This window comes from Monodelphis domestica, chromosome 2 (assembly GCF_027887165.1).
Source record: "Monodelphis domestica isolate mMonDom1 chromosome 2, mMonDom1.pri, whole genome shotgun sequence".
Taxonomy (NCBI): Eukaryota; Metazoa; Chordata; class Mammalia; order Didelphimorphia; family Didelphidae; genus Monodelphis; species Monodelphis domestica.
The window spans coordinates 85,633,589-85,645,588 of record NC_077228.1 but is presented as its reverse complement, the minus strand read 5'-3'; the positions used below and the strand labels follow the sequence as shown (position 1 = coordinate 85,645,588).

The window sequence follows — 12,000 nt, the reverse complement described above, 5'->3', positions numbered from 1 at the left end:
TTAATTCCTCATTGGTAGGATAGCCAATATAATAAATATAATAATATTACATATGATATATCAATAATAATATTATGTAATATATAATAATATAATAAATATTATTATAAATTATTATAACATTATAAAATAATATACAAAATGATAGTTTTATCTAAGTTAATGTACTTATTGTGTCATGCCAAACTATAATAAATACCTTATTCAATTAGAATAAAAAACCTGAGATCTGAGTGCAGACTGATGCACTTTTTTTCTTTCTTTAGCTTTCATGAGTTTTTTGTTTTGTTTTATTTGGGGGGGTTATTTTGTTTAACAACATGGCTAATATGGAAACATTTTGCATGACTTTGCATGTCTAATTTATATTATATTATTTTCTTTCTCAGTGGATGGGAGAATAGGGAAAAGGGAGGGAATTTAGAGTTCAAAATGTGAATGTTAAAAAAAATCCTAATAGTCACCTAATAATCATTTCGATTGGAGTAGGTAGCTCTGGCAGTTAAATAATTTACATTCTTTATATCTTTCAGAGTATATGCTAAGACATTCTGTCTTGGACAAAATTAGTCATTCTGAAGTGGGGAGAGTAGAGGTCCTGGATCCAGATATAGTTACAATACTAAATTAAAAGAGACACAACAGTAAGAAGTAGGTAGAATTTTCCAAGGAGTCAAAATTCTTTTAAGAGGCCTGTCTCTGACAGATGTGCCTATGTAATTCTGAGCAAGTTATAACTTCTCAGTACAGCCAAACAAGTCTAAGACACTAAATTTCACAAGAGGTACTAACTGTGTTGTTAAAGGTTTCCACACTCTGAATGTAATTATAGAAATCACCAGTTGTCTGAGATCTAAGGAAGAAGGAGAAATCAGGAAGAATTTTTTTAGTTAAATATCTATTATATGCCAAGCACATGTGGTAAGGACTTTAAAATATTAAATCCACAACTCTTGAAAAAAGATTCTATTATCATCCCCATTTTACATTTAAGGAAATTGTGGAAAGCAGATGCTAATGGATTTACTGAGTTCACATAGCCAGTAAGTGCCTGAGGTCAAATTTGAACTCAAGTCTTTTTGACTACAGACCCAGTGTTGTAGCCACTTTACCACCCAGCTGCCTTTTCAATCAAAGTTTATTAACATTTAAAAGAAAAGAGGAACTATTTTTTAATTATGAAAGGTCCCTAATTTTCTAATGGTTTCCAGTTAAAGGAATAACTTTTTGTATTAATGATAGGAAAATGATATGAATCCAATGCTGTCTTATGTCACATAAATTAACTGAAATATTTTCCTAAAGAGTTAAATTGAGCAATTAATGAGATTACATGGGGGACAGCCATTAATCATCATACCGGAATAGAAGATAAGATAAAATTTTTTACAGCTAAAAAATAAGCTGTCATTCCACAAAGTATTTGAACTTTTTCAAAGTGATTCAAAATTGTATGTCTCTTATGCTCTAAATGCCAGAACTAGTAAACCAAATTACAGTAATTACATTAAAAATACACATAGTTAAGGGGTGTTCTTCCATCCTGCACCCCCTCATAATTTCACACCTGTAATTGTCTCCAGGCCATGGAATTCATTGCATGGTAGGCTTAACACAGACCATCTAGTTATAGAAGTAATTAGTTCATTGTGCCCTAACTTGATAGCATGAAAGACCAATATCATTTGTCATTGTGCAATTAGGGTTTCCTTTTTGGTTGATGGAAAGTAATGCAAGAGTTGGGGAAAGCAACTTTATGGGGAACTTCAGCCTCAGGCTTCTAGCAGTTGGTTATATATTTAAACTGAAAATGTTTTATCTGGAGCTTCCCTTTCTGGGTAAGATTCTCAGAGCCAACTGATTAAGCTAAATGGAGAAAGATGATTTTAAGTGGAGCATAAGAGCCTGATTAAAAGGGTTGTGCAATAGACTGCTGTGCTCTATGGAGTGTGTGGGCCACAAACCAAACATGGTTTGACTGTAAGGCAGGTGGTTGATTAAATAAAATTCCCATTGATGTTCTTCCTCCCAATCCCAGCATGACAAAGGTGCTGCTAAGGAACTGAAAATGTACTGGATTTGATTAGAAGACTCATTAAGTCCATTAATGATAAATTCAAAGGTTGGCAAAACAAAGTAGTTCGTATTTCAGAAATGCAAATATATTTGTATCCTTGGAAATTTTGCAGACTGCTGGTTTTCTAAACTACTGTAGAATTTCTAAGGGTATAACTTCCCTTTAGGAAATGGGCTAAAAGAATGAGGACGAAATATATCAATTGAAAATACATAATGGTAAATGGTAAGGCTTAAGATTTCCATTTTAAATTTACTCTCATTTTGATTTTTAAATTTCAATTAAACACCCATTACCTTTCAAAACCAGTTTGCCAAAGTACATTTCTATTTTTAACACTAGGGAAATATAATATGAAGGAGGGCAGGATTGTACCTTTAATATAAACTAGTATGACTCTTTTCATTTTAAAGATGAGAAAACTAAGGCACAGAATGTTGAAGTCACTTGCCTAAGGTCACATAAGTAATGAATGCCTGACATAGGTATCACCTGATTCTAAGTATTATAACCTCTCCACTATATACCATGTTGCTTCTCAAATTCTGAGCAGAAAATATGTATTATATACATACATATATATATCCTAATCTTACATAATAGTACTGTTTTCACAGAAATGAAACTGTTTTCTGAACTCAGGATTCAGGCACTACAAACATTTCAAATTCCTAATTATTGTCATTAAGAAGGTTTTTGTTTGGTTTGGTTTGGCTTAAGCAAGGTATCTATGGAAGTAGCAACTGGACCTTTGATTTGGTTCAAATGAAGGGAGTCCTAGATGAAGAAATTTAAAAAAATGTCCACTATCAAAGCGTGTGAATGTGTAATAGTATCTCTACAACTTAGAGAACTGCCTATATCATTGAGAGGTTATTTGCCTTGCCTTAAGTTAGAGTCAGCACATGTCAAAAACTAAACCAAAACCTAAATCTTCCCGATTTTAAAGCTGTCTTTCTATCCACCAATATATACTATATTATATAATGCAGGCACTGAAAGACATTTTTATAGAACTGAATTCAGATGAAAAAGTTCTAGATTCCCACTTTTCAATAATACTATCTAAAACTAAACTATCAAATTTAGCTGCTACATTTTGGTACTTGGTTTTGATAAAAAAAAAAAACAACTTGTTCTATTGTATTTTGCAAAGATTCTGGAAAAATAGAGGGAAGTGTTGGAAGTGGGGAAGAGATGAAGCAAATCAACATAAGCAATAATAAAAGCTTTTTGGATCTTACATTTCAGTGAAATCAACCCCTTATAAAGAACAGAATACTTTAAAATAAATAACACTCTAATCTTCTATGACATGAGCTCTCAATATGTCAGAAGTGCAATAGCACTGCTAAAAAAAGGCAAATTTAATCTCAGGTTGTATTCATGGAAGTATAATGCATGGACAAAAAGAGGAAATTTCAAAAGCAGGCATGACAAATTGACCTAGTTTAGAAAGTCATACCCCAAAAGGAATTGGTTCCTTTCACAAAAGTTCTTTATCCGCAAATGCGATTATAAATGAAACGTGGGTACTTTTAAAATTATTTGTTTGTTTGTTATATTAAAATATCCAGTTAATTCCCTTCCTCCCTTCCCACTTCCCATTCAAGAAGGCAGCATTTGATAAAAAGATATGTATATAAAACTTTGTCTTATTTATATCTATCAATGCTTTCTTTGAAGGGAGACATGAACAAGTGATTTTTCAAACAATATTTCTGTTGCTATATATAATGTTCTTTTGGTTCTGCTCATTTCACTATAATTTCATGTAGTTCTTTCCTTGTTTTCTCCAGATATTTTGTACTAAAATAAAAGTTGAAATGATTCTTTTAGTTTTAGAAGTAATTATTTTAAAATTTTTCTCCTCTTCACGATATATTAAATGATAATATTTAGCTCAGTGAGGTGTAGCTTTTATATTGGTCTTGGAATCTTGGGGGGAAAATACCTCATTGGAAACAACATTGTGTTTGGAGTTGGAGTGCTTGTGTCTGAATACTCCTTCTTTTATTTACCTGTGGAACTGCAGGCAGATTCTTTTACCTCTCCAGACTTCAATTGCCCATCTATATAAAGAGAGAATTACATTAGACTACTGTTGAAATTCCTTCCAGCTCTAAATATATGATTTAAAGGTTTTAAATATTTAAAGATTATTTTGTGGAAGATAGGTTATGTCAGTTCTATTGGAAATGAGGGTAGTAGTGGGACTAATAAGTAGAAGTTTTTATAAGATCCACTTGGGGTATAAGAGCTTCTTGACATTTAGAGTTGACCAAAAATGAAAGGTGTCCCTAGGTAGATTGGAAGTTCCCTGTCTTTTCAAGTCAGGGCTGGATCATCAACATCACTTCAGGTATTTCTTCAGATCAGATATGGCCTATCAAAGGTCTTATGGATAGGGGAATATTAAAGTCCTAAACTCTGCTTTGCATAGAAATTTCATTCATATATCATTAATATGATCAAAATTACACAGTTATTAGTTGGGGAAACAACTGACTAAAGAGCTTTCATCAAAGATTACATATCATTAAAATAATACCAAACTGACAGCCCATAACAAACAGTCATTTACAATGGTTTGCCCTGTTGTTTAGTAACTTCATCAATAACCTTGATAATGATAGCATAGTCATTAATTTGTCAAACAGTAAATAAATGAGTTTTGGAAGAATGATTTAATTTAGAAAAGAGGAACAGAATTCATTGGCTTAATGGTTAAATGATGGAAGTATTCAGACATAATACTCCCCTATATGTGCTACAGACTCTAACCAGACTAATAGCCAACCCCAAATTGCCATTCATATTTACCTATTTGCCTTTTTAAAAATGTCTTCCCTTTATCCTTCTCCCTGAATCTCTATTGAAAATTTATTGGTTCATTTTCAGTCAGTGTAAATAGTTTGGAGTGTGGAGAGACTTGAGGCAGAAAAATTGACAGAGTGTTGCAGTAGTCCAGGGAAGAGAAGATGAGGGCCTGAACTAAGGTAGTCATAGTTTGAATAGAAAAAAAAAAGCTTAAAAATGTGAGAGAATTCATCAAGAAAGAAATTACTAGATTTGGCAAATTTTTAGATATGTGGAATAAGCAAGAAAGAGGAGTCAAGAATGACATGGAGATTCTGTGTGTGTGTGTGCGTGTGCACGTGTGAAAGAGAGAGAAAGAGAGAGAGAGAGAGAGAGAGAGAGAGAGAGAGAGAGAGAGAGAGAGAGAGAGAGAGAGAGAAACAAAAAACAGAGAGGCAGAAACAGAGAAAGAACAACACAGCATTTCATTTATTTTTAATTTTTTTTTACATATGGATAAAATGTTTAAGAATTGTTTCCTGACACTTTGCAATCCATGTTCTCTCCTTTTCTCTCACAAATCCCTACTCCTCAAGACAGAGTTATTTGAATTTGTATTTCATTAATTAATAGAGTTGGCCATTTTTATATGACTGAAGATAGTTTTAATTTCTTTATCTGAGAATTGCCCATTCATATCCTTTACTAGGTATCAATCAGATAATGCTTTGTATTCATAGAAATTTGACTCAGTTCTCTATGTATTTGAACAATGAAGCTCTTTTTAGAGACCCTATATTTCCCACAATTTGTTGTTTCTCTTCTAATCATGATTGCATTGTTGTTGTCTTGGTGCAGAAACTTTTAAAATTTAATGTAGTCAGTTATCTATTTTACATCTTCTAATGTTTTCTATGTCTTGTTAGGGACATAGAGATATTAATCCTGGGTAACTAGAAAGACAATGATACTTTTGATGGTGACAATGAAGTTAAAAAAGATTTAGAATATCCTCTCAAACAACAAATGCTGTTTTATAGTTAGCTAAAAGTCATAATATAGTATTAATATAAATAGACGAGAAGAAATTCTAACTGGCACCAGTGGAAGCCAGAGATCGCTCGCTCTCTCTCTCTCTCTCTCTCTCTCTCTCTCTCTCTCTCTCTCTCTCTCTCTCTCTCTCTCTTTCTCTATCTATCTATCTATCTATCTATCTATCTATCTATCTATCTATCTATCTATCTACTTTGCCTATTAATCAAATTGAAAGATTAACCCCATAAAGAGAATCTAATTTTCTCAAATTTAATCAGTTCAAGTGCAAATTATTTTCTCCAAATAAATATATAACTAATTTAATCCTAATAAGTATGTGCAAATATAACCTTTAATGTTAGGTTAATATATAATGTTTTGCTAATTTTTATGCATCACACCATTTTCCTAAGTGAAATTTGCTAGCTTTCAATTTGTTTTAAAATTCAATTATATAAATTGACATCACAAAAGAGTTTGGCTCATGAGAAGGCAATAGACAACCTTGGTCTTTCTCAGTTTGTTGTCTTTCTGACTGTACTCTTGGCTTAGAAAGCTTAATTCAATTACATTGACAGGATGATGGACTGAGTCTTTGTGTTGTTAACAATCCCAGAATAAAATGACCTCAGGCAATGATCTCTCATTGTATGAAATAAAATGTTTCATTAAATCTCCATTACTTTATTAGCCTCAACATGTTTCCTTTTGAGTTTCTTTCTTCCAATTTTAATGTATTATAAGTTTAAAAAGTTAAAATATAATAGAAAACCATTACAGATAAGGGAATTATCTAGGTGAAAATACAGGTAAATTTTGCAATCTGGGAAAAGAAAAAATAATATACAAAATGTACAGAGAAGACTGGCCTTGACTGTGAGTAAATATGAAATCAAATCAGGACCAAAACTAATTCAAGGAGGTTAATTCATAGTCAGGTAACTGGTATGAGTCTGACAAAGAATTATCTCAGTAAAATAATTGGACAGCTATCAAAACAAAGTACATTTTTGTTGAACTAAGTTCCCACGTTGAATCCCCTTTAAATGCTGCAAAATTCTCTGATACTGATGTGACTCCGGTTTAAATGACTCATAATTGTATAATTAGAATCTGCTCCCCAGGACTCTAAATCCCAGCATCCCCTTTAAGTGTTTACCTATGTCCTTACAAAGGGAGGATATGTTTTGATTTAGCCCCGCCTCTCACTCTCTTCTTCCGGAATGCCGCTGTGGCGTGCAGGTGGCGGGGTAGAGGAAGCCACATGAGAAAAATTCTCTGGCCTGGTTCTCCCCCCCAGCCTCCAAAACCACTTTCCCAGAAGAAAAGATCGAGAGGCGGGGCTACATTCAAATATATCTTCCTTATGTAAGGTGGTAGGTAAATACCTAAATGAGATGCTGGTATTTAGAGTCCTGGGGAGCAGATTCTAATTATACATAATGCTTAAGCCTCTCTATAAATATAAGCCATCATTACTAATATGATTATTATAGAAACAGTATGGTTTAATGGACAGAATATTGGATTGCAGTCAGGAATACCTGTGCTCAAATCTCAATTCAGACTTTCATAAACTACCTGTTTGACCTTGGACACTGTATCATTCAACACTTGCGCGTCTCCTTAGGATCTGTTTGGAGGATCCACCTCCTGAATAATTGATGGATTTGGGTACAGTTAGTACAGAAAAGGACCATCAAGAAATTAAACATCATCTGGTTAATTTTCTTATTATCATTATCTCACATCTGATTTTTCTCAATGCTGATTAGACAACAGTTCTCACAATGTATTTAACATTTTCTCCTTATGGTTAAAATAAATATAAGATAAATTAGCATGGAATCAGACACAATTGGGATGACTGAACAAGAGGCCTTTAGGTATTTCTCATGTCATAATCTTAATCAGTATTTTCCATTCAAATGTGAGTATATGCATGTATGTATGGGTATATATATATATGTGTGTGTGTATATTCTTATACAAAATATGTAATATAAACATTAAACATATAATACCTATACACATATATATGCATTTGTGAAATATGTTTTCACTTTCCAAACTACATTTCCTATTTTCTCCACCTCCTTATATGTTGTACTAGTAGTTGATGAATGTATCAGAATTACTTTCATGGTGTCTGTTATGTGTTTGTTTTTGAATACTTATGAAAAATGCTGTAGGAGATAACTAGAAGATTCTAAAATGTATCCTTTCTTTGGATGAAAGATAAAAACATCTACTTTGTTTACTACTCTATTTGTTTATTCACAGAAAAACTATGAATTATTCTTCTGGTTAGCAACAACTTCCATTTTCTTTTTTAATTTGCAGGGAACATGTCAAGATTGATATGAGTCTATATCTACATTACTATGCTTACTAATTTATTGTATATGGGTCTAAAATGTATATTTTAAAAACCAAGTTTATGTTTTATAGTCAATTTAAGGACTTTATAGATTTCTCTTCCCCCTTGCCAGCATTCTATAAGCATCTTTTTCTTTGGTTTTGTGAGCCCTCAGAAAGCAGCTACTTTCTTTGAACTTATAGCCTCCAGAAGGTTATGATAGATTGATGAGTCCTTTGTAGATACTATCCAAATTATATTATTCCTTTTCAACACATTTTAAAACTGTATCATTCATGAGAAAATAGGAGTTTTCAAGAATATTATTAGAACACAGTTTATACTATGTTTCATATAAAATTTAAGGAGAATATGAAACTTTTTTATAAAGTTTGTTGTTATTGTTGTTTTTGAATTAATAAAAAGGACTCATCAATAGAATACATCATTTCACTCCAAACTAGGTAAGATACACTGTTAATGCTTCTTTAGAACACATTCTCTAATTAATATAAGAATTATCAAGGCTATATAATGACCTTTACCAAACCCACTTGACTTTAGCATCAAATAGGGTTTTCTCCTAACTCCTTTAATTTTTAATTCATATAGAAATTATTTAAGTTCAACACGTCTTTCTACTCTCCCCAAAAGATAATAGTAATCCTTCTTGATGTTGGAGTTGTAGATTTATCATTTCTGGCTAGAAACGGTATTAAACTATAGATTCTACTTACTGCCATATACTGTTGCCTAGTTACTACCAGAAGAAATAGGCTAGCGTAAGTTCTTTCTTACCTCAAGAATTTATAGTTTTTTCTATCAATGTAAGTCATAACTGTTTTATAATTTAGTAGATAGTTCTCAGGAATTAATCTGATATAAAAGTGTGTTACCCTGCTGTCAAAATCACAGACAAGCACTACAAAATTAATTAGACAAACCTTTGGAAAAAAGACATAGTGACCATCTCCAGATCCTATTTGAAGACTTTTCAGCTAAGCAGGACAGGATAAATCTTGTACACTGCTGTCTGTCTAAAGTGATAGAGTTATTATTTCAGCCAATAAACCATGTGGCCTGAGTCACTGAAAGTTCAGTGTGTCTGAAGCAGTACAAGCTCAGTCCAACTCATTTAGCAGGGGCAGTAAACGAGCTTACTGTGGAACAACCTAGACCATGAAACAACAGGGAAATTGTCAGCATAGCAAGTAGAATATGGCTGGACAAAACACTTGCAAGCCTCCCCATAACAAGCCTACAGGAACAATACTCAACAGAAGAATACCCACATCTGGCTCATGAGAAGAGAAGAACATCAACAGAAGAATAGGGGAAAAATAACTAAAAAAATGATTAAAAAAAAAGAAAAAGAAAACACCTGACCCTAGAAAGTCATTTTAATGACCAGGAAGACCAAAATATGAACGCAGAAGATGGCAGCAGGAGGCCAGGGAAGTTCAGATATGGCTTCTGTCACTTCTTTATTGTGTGAGTCCATTGCCTGGCCCTTACTGCTCTTCTCCTTTAGAACCAATACATAGTGTTGATTGCAAGATAAAAGACAAGGATTAAAAAAAAAAAAGATGAGTACTGCAATGCCAAAAAGGAAACATGTGAAACCTCAAAGAAAAATGTGAAAGGATGTCAGGTCCCAAAAAGACCCTTGGAAGAACTTGAAAAGAAGTTTAGAAAATCAAGTAATGAAAGAATTAACAGAAAGGCTCAACAAAACTAAAACAGAAAAACTCTTAAAAATCTTGACCAAGAAAATAAGAGCTGAAAAGAAAATTCAATAAACAAATTTGAAGATTCAAGAGAAGTATAATAAATAAATAATAAATATAAAGTAAAAACCTAAGGGTTTTGATAAAGTTGAATTGAGTACATTCACATGTAGGAAGGTGTTAATTAAGATATTTAAGATATCTATGATCCTTGAACTACTTAAGACACTTATAATATTCAAGATACTTAAGAACTTTATCACTACTAGGGCAATGAGGAGTATATATAGAAAGAATGAAAGGAGTAATTTTAATAGGATGAACTGATATTGCCCCCCCCAAAAAAAAAATTAAGGTATAGGAAAGAGGACCAAACAAGGGGAAGAGAAAAGGAAAAGGGAAAAAAGTCAGACTATTGCTCATGAAGAATCTCATAAGAGTTCATACAGTGGAGGAAGAGATGTGGGAGTGTTGGGAAATGACTGAACCTTACTGTCATTGGAATTAGACCAAAGTGGAAATATTCACTTTCAGTTAGAAAGATTTTTCTTACTTGATAGGGAAGTAGGATGTAGGAGGAAATAAGAGAAGCAGTGATCGACAAAAAGGAGAGTAAAATGGTTGAGGAAATGCTTATGTGCAAAACATTTGTACACATGGAAAAGCTGAAAGCAGAGAGAGATAAGCATAATCAGGGGTAAAATAAGATAGAAGGAAATACACAATTAGCAATCATAAGTGTGTCAAGGCCAAAAAATATCCGTGGAAGAGTTCAAAAAAAGCATTAAAAACAAATAGTAAGAAACAGAAGACAATTAGGGGGGAAAAAGAACAGGGGTGGCAATTATCTCAGACAAAGCAAAAGAAAATATTAATCTAATTAAAAGAGATAAGGAAGGAAATTACATTTTGATGAAAAGTACCATAGACAATAATATTATATCAATATTAAATATATGCATCAAATAAGAACATCAAAACATGATATCTTGTACATGAGTTACAAGAGAAAATAGACAAGAAAACTATATTAGTAGGAGATGTTAACTTCCCCCTCTCAGAATTAGATAAATGGCAACTCCAAAAGACTCATGACAAAAAAGCTCTCTGCTTCCAATGATAGAACTGATAATTCTGAAAACAGATTCAAGCATACTATTTCTCACCTTATTTCCTCCATAAATTTTTCTCTATTGAAAGTGATGTGTATCTTCTTTCACAGCATGATGAACTTGGGCTTGTGTATGGTATGACTGTACATGTACTATCTAATACTACCTTCCATACTGGGGAATGGGAGGGAGAGAATATGGATACCAAATATCAGAAAATTATTACTAATAATTGATGAACATGAAACCCGGAAAAAAAGAAAACATTCTAACTTGTCTGTTAGAGAAAGCCTGTTACATTGTTCAAAAAAGGTACTTCACTGAGAAAATCTCTATCACTACAACTCATACTTCTGAGACAAATCTGTCTCAGAACTTCCAAGATTTTGTAAGATCTAGAAATAATTAGGCAGTCATGTATATTCAGGATTAAAAGAATATGCAAAGGAGACCTGAGCCAAGATATCAGAGAGAAGACTCGGGTCTACCTGGGTTCTCACAAATTCCCCTAAAAACATTAAACAACACCTGAAAAAGAAATCTGGAGCCACAAACCCCGCAAAAGAATAGTATAAAAACTTTTCAACACAATACAACTTAGAATGTCAGAAGGATAGGTCTCCTGCCCAGATGTGAGACTCTCTCAGACGCCCTCTGTCACAAGACACTAATAAGCATTGGGGTCAACAGAATCAATATCAGGTTCTTGGAGCTCTAAACCCACAGACAGTGAGGAGGTCAGACAACTATTCAGTTGGAGATAACAGGGGTCTCTTTGGTAGCACTGAGTGCAGTACTCAGTTGCATTGCCTATACATGCTTCTAGGATGCACTCTTGAGGCAGATTCCAACACTGAGGAGGAACATGAATGTACCAAAAATTAAGCCCCA

At 33.0% G+C, this 12,000-nt stretch overlaps 1 long non-coding RNA gene across 1 annotated transcript in view; it reads left to right on the top strand.

The window, feature by feature from the left end:
• Window positions 1–7,137: 7,137 nt before the first annotated feature.
• The window catches only part of LOC103095320 (uncharacterized), a 46,061-nt gene continuing 41,198 nt past the window's right edge, over window positions 7,138–12,000 (top strand). The window contains exon 1 of the long non-coding RNA XR_461391.2: window positions 7,138–7,287. This is a non-coding gene — a long non-coding RNA (uncharacterized LOC103095320). The remainder of the gene's footprint in view (window positions 7,288–12,000) is intronic.